The sequence below is a fragment of the Mya arenaria genome, chromosome 4, assembly GCF_026914265.1.
Source record: "Mya arenaria isolate MELC-2E11 chromosome 4, ASM2691426v1".
In the NCBI taxonomy this organism is placed as follows: Eukaryota; Metazoa; Mollusca; class Bivalvia; order Myida; family Myidae; genus Mya; species Mya arenaria.
The window spans coordinates 26,297,295-26,310,999 of NC_069125.1; the positions used below are offsets into that span (position 1 = coordinate 26,297,295).

General features: G+C 31.9%; 1 long non-coding RNA gene across 1 annotated transcript; it reads left to right on the forward strand.

The window, feature by feature from the left end:
* The first annotated feature begins 298 nt into the window (after nucleotides 1-298).
* On the forward strand, nucleotides 299-13,498 carry LOC128231905 (uncharacterized). Its single transcript, XR_008260458.1, has 3 exons — nucleotides 299-375; nucleotides 683-796; nucleotides 13,456-13,498. It is a non-coding gene; the product is annotated as an uncharacterized LOC128231905 (long non-coding RNA).
* The last annotated feature ends 207 nt before the right edge of the window (nucleotides 13,499-13,705 follow it).

Here is a 13,705-nt window from a genome sequence, read left to right on the forward strand (position 1 = left end):
AAGAAATAATGCCACCTTTCATTAATTCATTAATTCATTCTATCAATCATTCATATATATTCATTAATTCATTCATTTATTCAAGTTTATTCATTGAAAAACTTGACATTTCTCAAGGACAAAATAAATAAAAAGTGAGCAGCTTTTCATAAAGAATAGAGCCTTTTCCCTTAAATGCATTAAACAACACAACCTTAATACAGTATAAATGTTTTAAAAACCCTAATTTATTGCTTATTTTAATAGCCAGCCTGGTTGCTGTAGCCACAGAGGAATTTTCAAGGACATGAACCAGTGCTGGTAAAACTGTGGTCTCGTGTGGTTTTCCATACCGGCTCTCGGCAAGGATTTTCAAGAAAGGAATACCATCTCCAAGTAAGAAGAAATTCTAAGCATGTCTGGTTTGAATGCTTGCAAAATGCATCTGGGTACTCAATAAGATGAGATTTACCTTTGAGTTGTTAAAAACTGATTGCAAAATGTCCAAAAGACTATATATTCTATTAAATTTGTCCTGAAAATCTTTGAATTCATGAACTTTTCTGCATATTTATCACATTTATGACTATATTAAAGGTTGTGTATGCCTCAAATGAGTGTTTACAGGCCTTTTTCCAAACTTTAACAGTAGTGGCAGATAGTTTTATTTGTGTAAAACATTGCTTTTGTGTCTTGCTTGCAGATCATGATGTGCCAATAAGCTCCAGTTAGCTGCGGCCTTTTCCCCAGGCGGTAGTCCTGCAATCTGAATCCAGGAGATGCAGCTCTGAATCCAATATTTCAGAAGAATGAAGATGTTAGTCAACTCTGTAGTGCTTGTTTGTGTGTAAATGATTCCAATGAGTGAGATTTATAGCAAATCAGGTGTAAATAAGCTATCTTATAGACAATAGTGAAGTGCTGTACTCTGAATTTAATGCCAAATCTAGCCTTCAAAACAGATTCTTAAAGTATTTTTTTTTTAAAATGGGCATAATAATGCTATCTCTGCATTTTCTACATCATGTAGCCACCTCATACATGAAAACACTAGCAGTTGTCATGAATCTTTAAGTTTTGGTGTGTTTTTTGCCATTTCCTTTGTTGCGCCATTTGTCCCGGAAGCCAACAATTTGGCATATAGTGTTGTTTAACTTGTTTTCCCTTTTTAGAAAACTTGGTTAAGAAAATGTGCCTGTCGAAAGAAATAAAAATTGATTCTTTTTTTTAAAAAGTCAATCAAGGGCCATTATTTGTATTAAGGGTTAAAATGGAGTAATGTAACCTTATTGTAAGATGGTTGTCAATAAATGTGCGATTTTGTAATAAGTCAATTGAATGAAGGGTATTGAAGTTTGTTTTATTAAAATCCCATCTTGCCCTAAAACTTTCACCTGCCCTAAAACTTTAACCTAAGTTCCTTAGTCACAATCAGGGGCCATAATTTGTATAAAGTATACTATGGAGTTATCTAACCTCATTTAGTGATGGTCCTTAACAACTGTGTGAATTGAATGAAGAGTATATGAGATATAAGTGAAAATCCCAACTTGCCCTTAAACTTTAACCGGACGCCGACGCCGTGGCAAGTAAGTATAGTCCTATTTATTCTTCGAATAGTCAAGCTAAAAAGGGCCCTAAGGAGGAACTAAATGGAAATGTCATTTATTTTTAGTAAGTGGGGTAAGTCTGCTTCCATTTGACAGATGCTAAGATAGTAAAAAAATAATTTTGGAGCTCAGTGTTCAGTGGCAAATATAATAAGAACACAAATACTTTCTTTGAAATACAAGTAAGTCTGGATCTGCTTAGATTGATAATAATGTTAGACTTTCTTAACTCAGTATCAGATATATTTATAAACTTCATTATATATGATTAGATGTCTTTATATAACCACAGCCATATGTTTTATATAGTCAATGCTTAAACCAAACATAATCTTTGACTGTCAGTTAATTATATTTATTCAGTGGTCAAGCGAAATGGGATTGAACACATAAACAAGCACACATTTCTTTCAAGGTTAAATTCTACAATATCAAGTGGTGTTGGGGGTGCAGAAACATAAAAAATGCTGACATGTTTACTGTGCCTATAAATGGCAGACATTTGAATTGTGATTTAATTGTTATTTTCAGAGGGGAGTATGGTACCAATGGTGCTGCCGGCTCTGAATTCATGGCTTTAATTCTAATGAAAAATGGCAGAAGAGGTAATGGTTGTGTATTTTCATAATTCGGACAATAATGCAACAATCAAGTACTGGTTTTAGCCAAAATATACCTGCATGTCTGTACAATTAATCAACATATAATGACAGTATTAACAATTCAATATTGTAGTAGAATTTCAACATGATAATACTTTAATTTTTCATAAATTCTTAAATTTGGTCCAGGTGGAGGTTTAAAACTTTGAAAATATTATGATTGTCATTCAGAAAATTAAAACAAAGCATTAAAGCTGCTCTCTCACAGATTGAAGCTGCTCTCTCATAGATTGACAGTTCTTCTCGGTCATTTCTCAAAAGCCTTTCAATTGATATCAACAAAGTAATGGATGTGATTCATTAGAATAAATCTACACAAATATATGGCTTAAAGAAATAGTGAACAAATGTTTTCTTCGGCATTTTCTAAACAATTGAGACCTGTTCTAATATGTGTTACCTTACATGTATATGACCTTGCTGGAATTTATACCAAATTAAGCCTATTCTGAAACATTTTTTTTTTTTTAAATGTCAAAATTGTCAATCTGTGAGTGACTGTCACAAAAACATATTTTTTTCTTAAACGTTAAATCGCGTTAAGCCATAAACATTAATTTTTTGAACTTGGATATGAAAGACTGTGACCTGATCTTTTGTCAGCAGTCTAATACCACAGTGATTTGATGGGAATGAACTCCTGCTTTGGTGTCATTCAACCTGTACAAATTTTAGTGACATTTAACCTAATATATATATTTTTCTTCAGACTTATCAAAGAGGTCACTCCTACCAACTATCTAGCATACAAAAATCATGAATTACTGCATTTTAACAATGTCAGAAAATCTCGAAATGCTCTATTTAGGCAAAAATAAAATTGGTAATTATTTCACTTTATTGACATTTTCCAATATTGATATAACTGAGACAATGTTTAGAAAATGTAATGTATCGTTTGAATACAGTGCAATTTTTGTGTATTTTAATGCGTAAAATGCCCCTTCTCTTTGTTTTGTTTAAATTTAATATTGGTCAGTTTTTAAGTGTTCTGCATTCGCTTTTGTTTAGCATACCCTTAAAGCTAAACAAATGTCTTGCTGAGTGATATTCAATGTATCTTTGATAAAAAGTGTAGTTTATACATGTATGTACATGTTCTATAGTCAATTTTATTGATGTTTTATATGCACAGTGTGTAAGATTTAAACTGTGTAATTAATTAGAACTTTGAAACTTTGAGTGTATTTTAACACATGCATTAATAACAGTTTAAGAATTTAAAATGTCAAGTAAATGATATAATTTTTCATTTTTGTTATGTTGTTCTCTGTTTTTCACCCTTTAAGAGTATGCTTTGTGACTTTTTTTCCTTCTTTTTTTCCTTTTTTTTTTCGACCACCCGGCGGACATTTTTTCCAAAAAAAATTGTAAACCAAAAAATAAAAAAGGAGTGGCCTAATGTCTTAATACAGTTGCAAATGATGTTGAAGAAATTCAGGTAGATTTATATAAGTAATTTCAATTTTTTCCTAAAAGCAGCGTTAAATTTTATTATAAATGATTTTCATACTAAAAATATGCTTTAATTATACTATAATTTGGTTTATCCATATAATGTGTGTAATCATAAACAAATAACGAAATGGTGTTAAATTGAAGGCGAAAACAGTGAGAAACAACAGGTAATATATTAATTAATAAAAGTGTTCAATCAAATACGAACACTACGTTATCTTTGCAACAAAAATATGCGGTTATTTCACTTTTTACGCTGTATTTATTACGTCAGAAATTCATTTTCCATCCCATTCGGCCATGTTTTGATTACGTTTCACGTTGACGTTTACCCCACCCAAGTTCACGTTCCGTAAAATTTAAAGCATGTTGTTGTATTTTTCAGGTCTGGCGATAGGTGTTTAAAAGAAATCTGTCAGAAGATCAAATTAGTAAAATTGGATTATTAGGTATGGAAAACATTTATTATATCGTTGTCAAAATGTTGAATTAATGACGAGTTGTTTCACTTTTCAACAATATAAAAATGACTGAATGTATAGTACTGTTCTCTGTTAACAAATGCTTTAGTTAGTGCATGAAGTTGAATTCAAAATTGATGTTTTATCAATGTACATGGATGTTCCTTAGTCCAAATAGTTTTCATTAGTGAAATGGTTAATTAGTTTTAAACTAGGTCACATTGGGTTAGAAACTAGGTCGATAGGTCAATTTTTAATATTCTTAAACTATAAATTCAACAAATATGCTTGTTCTCTCTTCACATCTTCATTTAATGGCAGCAAGTTAAATTCATTGTTGACCTAAACTTTTTTATTGTTCTAGGTCCACCATTGAACAAGGAAATTTTAGAAATTGGGAGAAGTAATGTCAGCCTGTTGCAGTCAGAAAAATTCAATAAGAGTTTGAAGTGTTGCGATCATCACCAGAATCATGTCTCAGAGTGAAGATTACAAAAGCATGATGTCGAATTGTGTTCTATTTTGCAATCTGGTTTTCATGCACAGGTCTGAAAAAAATATTACTGAAGATACAACACTTGCAGATGAAAGCCAAATAAGACAAGTGCAAGATGCTGCAAGGAATGTTGTTCAGGAGAATCACAAGTTGAAAAGAGAAATAGAACATGTTGAAGATTCAAATGAAAACCTTTCTTTTCAAATTGAACATTATGGAAAAAAACTTGACATTCAGATGAAATGGTTAGATATGATGAATGATCGCTACGGTGAAGCCATGAAGTATAAAAGAGAATCTCACAGCTTGCAACATTAACTAGAGTTATGGCAACAGAAATTTCAACACATATCAGATCAGCTAGATAAAACAACTAATGAATTTCAATGTTATGTGAAAAGGTTAAGAAAAATTCCACAAGAAATCTGAACCAAAAATTAAAACGCAGAGAGAAAGCCATATAAAAGAAAGAAAATGAGGTTAACGAAATAAAAACAGAGCTGGAACAACTCAAACTGGAAAAGAGTGATGTAAAAGAAAAAAATGAATCACTGCAATCTGAAGTAAATACACTGAAAATGACAGAAAATCATTGTTAGTGAAGATTTGTAGGGTCAAAAAATCTAGAAATTTTGAAATGGAAACAAATCATGATAAAATTTAGACAATTAGACATGAAATCTTAGAAAAGGAAAATCAAACTGCTAAACTCGAAGAGATTAATGAAGTTTTGAATGATATTGAAATAATGAGCTTTTATAATGGCCAGTACACATCAGAAGTCCATCAAACAAATATGACTTTAGTCAATGAATTTGGTGTCAGCCAGAAAAATGGTGTATTAAATGAAAACAGTTGTGCAAAGTTTGACAGGGACGACACTCAGTAGGCTTCCTAGTATGGGTGTCCTATCACGTCTCAGAATTGAAGCAAAACGCGTGGTACAGATTCAGGTTGCAGAGGCTATGGTGAATGCAGGTGGCGATGCTTCAACAGTCAAGGGAAATTGCTTACATCAAGATGCTACATCAAAGTTCCATTGTCATTTCCAATCTTTCCAGATTACAACATCAGATAATATAACATACAGCCAAGGTTTGTCAGAAATTGCTGGAGGAGACTCAAAAACATTGTTTGAAACATTTCAAGAAAATTAGTTTGAACTATCAAATGCACTCAAACATGATCAAAATGACATTGCACATTTAGTTAGTACTATTGTTGCAACAATGTCTGACCAATGTGCCATCAATCCAATATTCAATAAACAACTACAAGAATTGAGAGAGTCTTTGATGCCTGACATTGTTGAAAATTGGGACACATACTCATATGATACGAAAGCAGAATTGTGCAAATTGTCGAATTATTTTTGTACAATGCATGTGTTTGTAAACGAGGTTGACAAATGTTTGAATGTCTTTGAAAAAAGTGTGTGCATGGGAAGCAACCCATTTTCTTTGGTGTGGTCTGAAAGTGGAGTGGCCAGGCTGGTCAAATACCGATTACAGGTTTAATACAAATAATACGAACGCGACTGAACTGAAGCATATTGACGAATGGACAAAGGAACAAACCAATCCAATACTAACCATTATAAACTGTAAATAATATTTAAATGGTTAATTGTTTAAATTTACCGCGTAAAGTCTCGTTTTACTTAAAGTCTCGTCAGACTTTTCAACCCCAAGACTTTTCAACCCCTTTGTGATTTGTGAAATCAAAGACTTTTCAACCCCTTTGTCATTTCAACCCCTAAAAGTGCTCAGACTTTTCACCCCCCCTCAAAACAAAGACTTTTCAACCCCTAATAAACGAAGACTTTTCAACCCCTTAAATTCTCACCTTTTTATATACTACCTACAACAATAAGCAATTTTTTTTTTAATTTATTTTAAAAATCAAGAATATAATTAGAATAAAAATGCAACAAACAGTTCAAATAAAATACATAACAAATATGAAATACATATAAAATATACATAAGAACACATGCTCATACAATATTTCATAAAATATTACATGGAAATAAATATAAAAAAGAATGACGGTTCATTTAAAGCTGTTTAGTCGCCTAGCAATAAATCTATCTCCCTAAGGAAATTCTCACACATTACTGTATATCATGTGCATGGTACTGCTCCCACAATAATTGAAACAGAATATATATTTCTTTCTTTTAGTTTGTCCAAAATACATATATTGTTAACTGTTCTTCTTTCCATAGCTAAGTATCACTAAAATACCGTAATGTGAATTTTTATTTGCTGAAAATTATTTATTATGACATTAAATTAGATAAAGCAGATAAATATTCATAAAATAATGGTAATGTAGTCGATAAAAAACCTAAAGTTGGCTAAACATTGGTCAAATTCTTTAACTTCGGTATGAATATCAAATAAAGAAGATTGGTTGCCATGGGAGCATGCAGAATAACTTTCTCACAAAGGTTTTTGTTGCTTCATAGTATTGTATAAATGAGTATTCTTGATCTGAACACTAAAGCTAGAAAAAACAAATGAATGACCATTGACATATTTGCTTGTTTCTCTCCAATAAACAGCTGTTTTTCAATTATATTGTAGCACACGCCATATAACAAATGTTGTCCAAAATAAACAATAACATAACTTTTCATTTAATTGCGTTCAATATCAATGTGAATCTTCATTTTACCCAAAAATTCATCAATTGATGGGTTTTATTGATGAACACAAATGTGTTTTTATGAAAAACTATAGCATATATGCAAAATAAAAGTATAATTTTTAGACAAGAAATTGTCTCCATGGTTACCGTGGAATCAATTTCAATTACTGATAGCTTAATTAAAACTTTAACATTTCAATATCACTGTCTGAAAGTTTGAATCCTGTAGAACAAGTATTATTTAAATTGTATTCTTTTTAAGTCAATGGGTGATATATTTAACATTTACTTAAAACAACTCAGCAGTGAGAACTGAACTACACTTAAAACATTGCAGCATGGTAAGGGTTAATAAGCATTTTTTAAAACATATTGATTCATCAAACAAAATACACCTAAATGTGTTGAACTTCAAATAAAATTCTTCACAATTTTTCAAAATATCTATATTCAGCAGAAATACAAAAGTATACATAGTTTCAAATGCTTTCAAATTACAAATAGAATAACATAGAATAATAATTATATCAAGCCTAGATGAAACATTTTTAAACAGTGAATAAACAACATTATGGCCGGAAGAGTAAAAAGGGTCTTATCACTTAGTGCTAAATGCTTTTAAAATGTGTTGATAAAATGTTACAAACGTAACTCAGTGTGACATAAGATTTTATTAACGTTTTTTTCTCAGATTAAAAAGAAAAAGTTTTAATTTCACTGCTACTGAAATAAGTGTTCTTGTGGAACAGTATGAAAAGAATAAAGAAACATTAAAGGTAGTGAAGAAGCCAGAAAAAAAGACTTGAAGTTTGGCAACAAATTGCCAAAGAAGTAAGTAATGTTGGTGTTACAATAAGGACAGCATCACAGATAAAAAACAAATGGGATAATTTGCAAAGAGAGGTAAAGAAAGATGAGGTTGTTAGGAAAAGGTCGATTGCTGCAACAGGAGGTGGACCCCCAGAAAAAAAAATGTGGAGAACTGCACAACAAAGTTGTCGAGTTATGTAAAGATCAGGCTGCTTTCAGTGGGATTCCTGGTGGAGACAGTCATTGATCTTGGTATGAACACAATTTCTGATATATATTATTATTATTAATGAGTTTATTTCTGCTAAATTGTATTGCTCTGTAGTTTAAAAAAGCAATACGCTTGCTCAATTTTTACCTGTTAAAATGCAAAAAACAGAGTACCGAATAAATCGTCTGCATTTAATAAGTGAATAAAATAAATGAGTCTAAAAATAGAAACGCTACTGCTGTACACAATCTATCTAAAATACCAAGGCGTGGAATCCCAACAAGGCGTGGAATCCCAACTTCATAAATGTTCATCGAAGACATCGTTGATTTAATAACTGTGCTATAACAAAATTAGTCTTACCTATTTAAAGTCGCTGATCTTTTCCGATGTAGTTGAGATATTCTAGCATGGTTTAAACATCCGTGATAGTATTATGATCTAATCCATTTTTATCGTCGGACATGTTTTCACCTATGAAGTCGACCAAACTTTCCTTTCAATGTCAAGGTCAACAAACTTTGGGCGATACTATTTCCCGGTTCCGGTCTCATCCGGTCTCTGTTTTCCAAATTTTATAGTAGCTATCGGGCGTGATAAAAAAAGGTGCTAATGACCGCAGGGGTAATAGGATTACAAAAGATTACAGTTGATTAAAACATTACATATTTGATGAAAATGATGTCACCATTTATTTCATATTTTATATCAATAAAACATATAATAAATTAAGGCAAAGATTAAAACATAAAATATGCACATGTACTAAAATTAATGTCATGAATCCCAAACACATTGTGTGTTTTTTTCATATTAAATTCAGTTATAAGTATACTATTGATAATAGTAATACAAAAAGAAACAATGCTTGACAACATGTAAATCAAATTTGTAACTTTACTCAGTACTTAAGGAATTAATTCTATTATTTTTCTTTTGTTTAACTATTGATTTTGTTGCAGCAGATGCACTTCCACGACCAGTTGCCTTATGTATTTCTGCCAACTGATCGTCTAATTTTAAATTTTATGCCGACGCATTTCATGTGGAATCTTTTCTTGCATGTACTATTTTCGCAAATAACTAAACTATCGACGAATTCTGGCATTTCACATAAACAGAATGTTTTTAATTTGAAAGTCATAGGGATCGCGACTTTTCATTTTCTTTATGAAACGGATTTTTTTTTATTTTCTAGACAGATGTTCCCTCATTTCACTTACAACGAAATTGACATTTGTATAAATTACATAGCCATTCTTAAAACAAAAATCCACAGCTTAGCAGTTGCAAAGACACATCAGGCATGTACATTTGGTTGTTATAGAAGTCCTGGAACTTTTATAAGCTGAGATTTGTTACATTTTGATAAAGTAGGAGCATCGTAGTTCCACCGATCATGACGACTTTAAATAAAGATTCTTGTATCTTGTAAGTTATATTTTTATTTGTAAAATAGCCTGCCGAATATTTCAAAAGTTTATTTATTATCATTTTATTTTGTCAAGGAACTCTTCATAACAGGTTTATGACAATACACAATAATGTCATACCATGAAATGTGTAAATGCGTTATACAACGCGTGTCAGAGATTAGCGAATGTCCCTCGTTAAGGGCATGATAAACGGATTAGCCAGTTTTATTACACACGCACGGCTACTGTTCGGTTCATACCCTAAAAATATTGTTGTTTATTATAAAGGCAATTTTATAAAATAAATGATTGTTATGCAACGGCTCTAATAATCTTGATCAAAAATAATACGATGATAACATGTAACCAAATTCAAAAATAAATAAAATAATCAGCATCAGATTTCTTAAGCAGCTAGAGATTTAATTGCAAACTTCAAGTTGACAAATAAAATATATTCGGCTAAAGTTGTGTAATAATGACGAAGGTATTCAAATGTATTCAATGTTAGCGAATAGCACAAAATTATAAATGAAAAATGGAGACATAATGTGTTGATTACTTAAGAATGGCGCAACTTTAAATAAACACTCTTCATCTAGTAGCTTTAATGTCTAAGCACACGCATACTTACTATATTAGGATGTTATAACATTGCAACTATTAGCTCCAGAAAATGTTTGTGTACTTTTCCTCCATTCATTGATTTACTTGTTTACATGCTATGAACATTGTATAATGGTTTACCCAATAAACATACAGTATCGTATCGATATGAGTCGGATAAGCAAACATGGAATTTTTCAATTGTAATCATTAATGCTTAAAAAATATAATGTCTGGAGGGGGGGGGGGGGTAAACAAAAAAGGAAGAACAATAAACAAATTTGACATAACATAATTTAAAAGGTGCAATTCTAAGTTACTTCATACTCTAGCCGTCCTCAATCTTTTATGCAAAAAAAGCATGAGCATTTGTACTGCCATCGCATCTTTCTCTACACCTTAAACACAAATTGCATAAACAGTGTAGACCTATAACAAATTGCATAAATTAAGACATAATGTTTATATATTTTTATACCATTTTGTTACATATAAAAACAAATAAGATTGTCAAAATCTTGTTATAAACATCAGCAACACAATCCGTTGCCTGGGGCCATAAGTTATGAACCGGGAATTATGAGACCGGATGAGACCGGATTTTACGAGGAGAGACCGGGAAATAGTATCGCCCACAAACTTTAGCTATAACGGCTTAAAATGAAATGGTCAACATTCACAACTTCATAAACACAGTCATGTTATCTCCCCTTTACATGTATTTATCCTTTCAGGAAAATTCACATTTATCAATGCGCAGTGGCCTGGATCAGCTCACGATAGCTTTATATTCAGAACATCCACACTTGGATGCCACATGGAGAGAAAACACAGGGGTTTGGAAGATGGGATTATTCTTGGAGACAGCGGGTATGTAAATGTAAAATACAATGTAGCTACATTATCATGAATTTCGACAAGATTTTATACCAGTATCAACTTATAATAATAAGCAATAACGTACAACGTTTACATCGCTAAAAGTATTATTGACCATGACAAAATGTTCTGTTTACTGATTTCAGCACAATTTAGGAGATTGTATCTGATTTAGATTACAAATGTGTTTTTAAAGGTCACGATAAAATGGCCTTTGTTTCTCTTAACTGAATACCACAATAATAGTGTTTAAGAAGTTTTAAGAAGTATAAAACATGTTTTATTTGAAGGTATTAAACGTTTTTATACACACAATGTATGATATGATTTAATGCAGACTGTGTACTTTTGGCAGGTATGCGTGTTCAAGATACTTGATGACACCATACAGAGTTGCAGACACCAACCAAAAGACAAACTTCAATAGGGGGCTCTGCAGAACAAGGGTACTCATTGAGTGTACGTTTGGACGTTGGAAGAGGAGATTTGGAATTCTCCATGGAGAGGTAAATACAAAATGTTGCATTAACATATTTCTTTCATGTACAAATGTATGTAAATGTGTATACACAGCACAACTATACATACAATAAATCACATATATCAATTCAAAAACTGGTGCCGTCATTTTTTATGAAATTCTGCTCATCTGATACTCTGTGTGACCTGTAAATAAAGCAATGTGCTATTGTATAACTTTTATAAAGTTACATTTATTCAGAAATTAACGTTTTAGACATGACCAAAGCGGTATAAATATTTTTTTTTAAAAATGGGCATAATAATGCTATCTCTGCATTTTCTACATCATGTAGCCACCTCATACATGAAAACACTAGCAGTTGTCATGAATCTTTAAGTTTTGGTGTGTTTTTTGCCATTTCCTTTGTTGCGCCATTTGTCCCGGAAGCCAACAATTTGGCATATAGTGTTGTTTAGACTGTCTATTAACACATGATCACTAAATTTCTTGTGTTAAACTGGACAGTTCTGTTACCTTTGTATATAAGTGGACCAGAAAAGCAAAATTTTGACAAGTTGAGGCATTTCAGTTTGGCTCTATGTCATTTTTTATATAAAACACTAAGCCGATGAAGTGGAAAAACCTTATTTTGCTTAGAACAAAATCTTAAAAGAGTAGGCAGGCCAGTTTTGTGGTGCTGTTCTATAGACACCATTAAAAGCTACAAGGAAAACTTTACTTGGTCAAATTATTCCAATGCATAAGGAAATAATGGCTCTTCAAAGGTTTGCGGCTTAACATTTGAGGGAAATAGCTGTTTCTGCTTTTTATGAAAATACCACAGGTGCTAATACTTGTCTCATTCATTTAGTGTTTGATATATCATTGCCAAACTTTCAGTATGTGTTGCATATAGCCTGAAGCTGAACTATAGGAGTTTTGAAGTCTGTTTCTGAAAAAATGTTGCTTAAATATTTGGCTCAAGACCACAGTTATCTGCCCCCCGTTGACCAAGATCCGGATGTGAGTACAGAAACAAAGAGTGCTTGTGTTCAAGTATCAATATTTTATTAAAATTGAATGAAAAAGAAGCAAAAAATGTTCTTTTTGCAGAGAACTTGACTGAATTTAACACTCTATTGCAGAAATTGATAGTTTTCAATGTAAATATTGGAAAAATCATAGCTTGTGGAAGTCTGAAAATAAGTTGTTTGTAGCCGATTGACTCCCTGGCGGAAGGGTCATGTATTTGAACTCAATTTTGACAGTCGGGTCAATGGTCAACATGGTGTTTTCTTGTGATTATATTTTGTGTCTTGAATTGTTCTAGAGATGCCATGTCCTTGTTTTTCAATTGGGGTGTGTATAAAGTCAAAAGCCAGGTTAGTGTCTATATGAAACATATAGTAAAAATAACTGTGGTCTCACGCCATATATAGAGGAAGCTTTTGGAGGGGTGGCCTATTTTAAATTGTTATAAATTCTTAATTTATACAGCTATCTGGTTGAAATTTGGCCAGTTGACAGTGCTTAGCCATAGAATATTGGTGTTTGAGTATGAAATGTGAAAATCTTATATTACATAATATAAATTAATAAGATATAATTTTCTTATATATTTTTGACATTTTTAAAAAAAAACTACTTTCACTTTCAATTTAATGTTTGGAAATAGTTCCAAATGATGGTAACTAATGAATGAAAGCCTCACTTTCAATTCCAAAGTATAAATGGAGGGATTTTTTTAACATAGGAAGCAGACCCAGGAGGAACTGTCTGTTGAAGACACCCCCCCCCCCCCCACCAAGCTGCCCACCAGAGGCCAAGCTGTACTTGGTGTTTGCCAACATGCTGTAATTTGTAAGTACTTCAAGATAATATATTAGAAAATGGTATCCAAACTGAAGTACAAAGTGAGACAGTTTGGTCATAAAAACCCATTGAGACTGTTTGTTCCATTCCTAAATGAATTTCTTTCATGTTGTCAATCATTTCTGATGTGA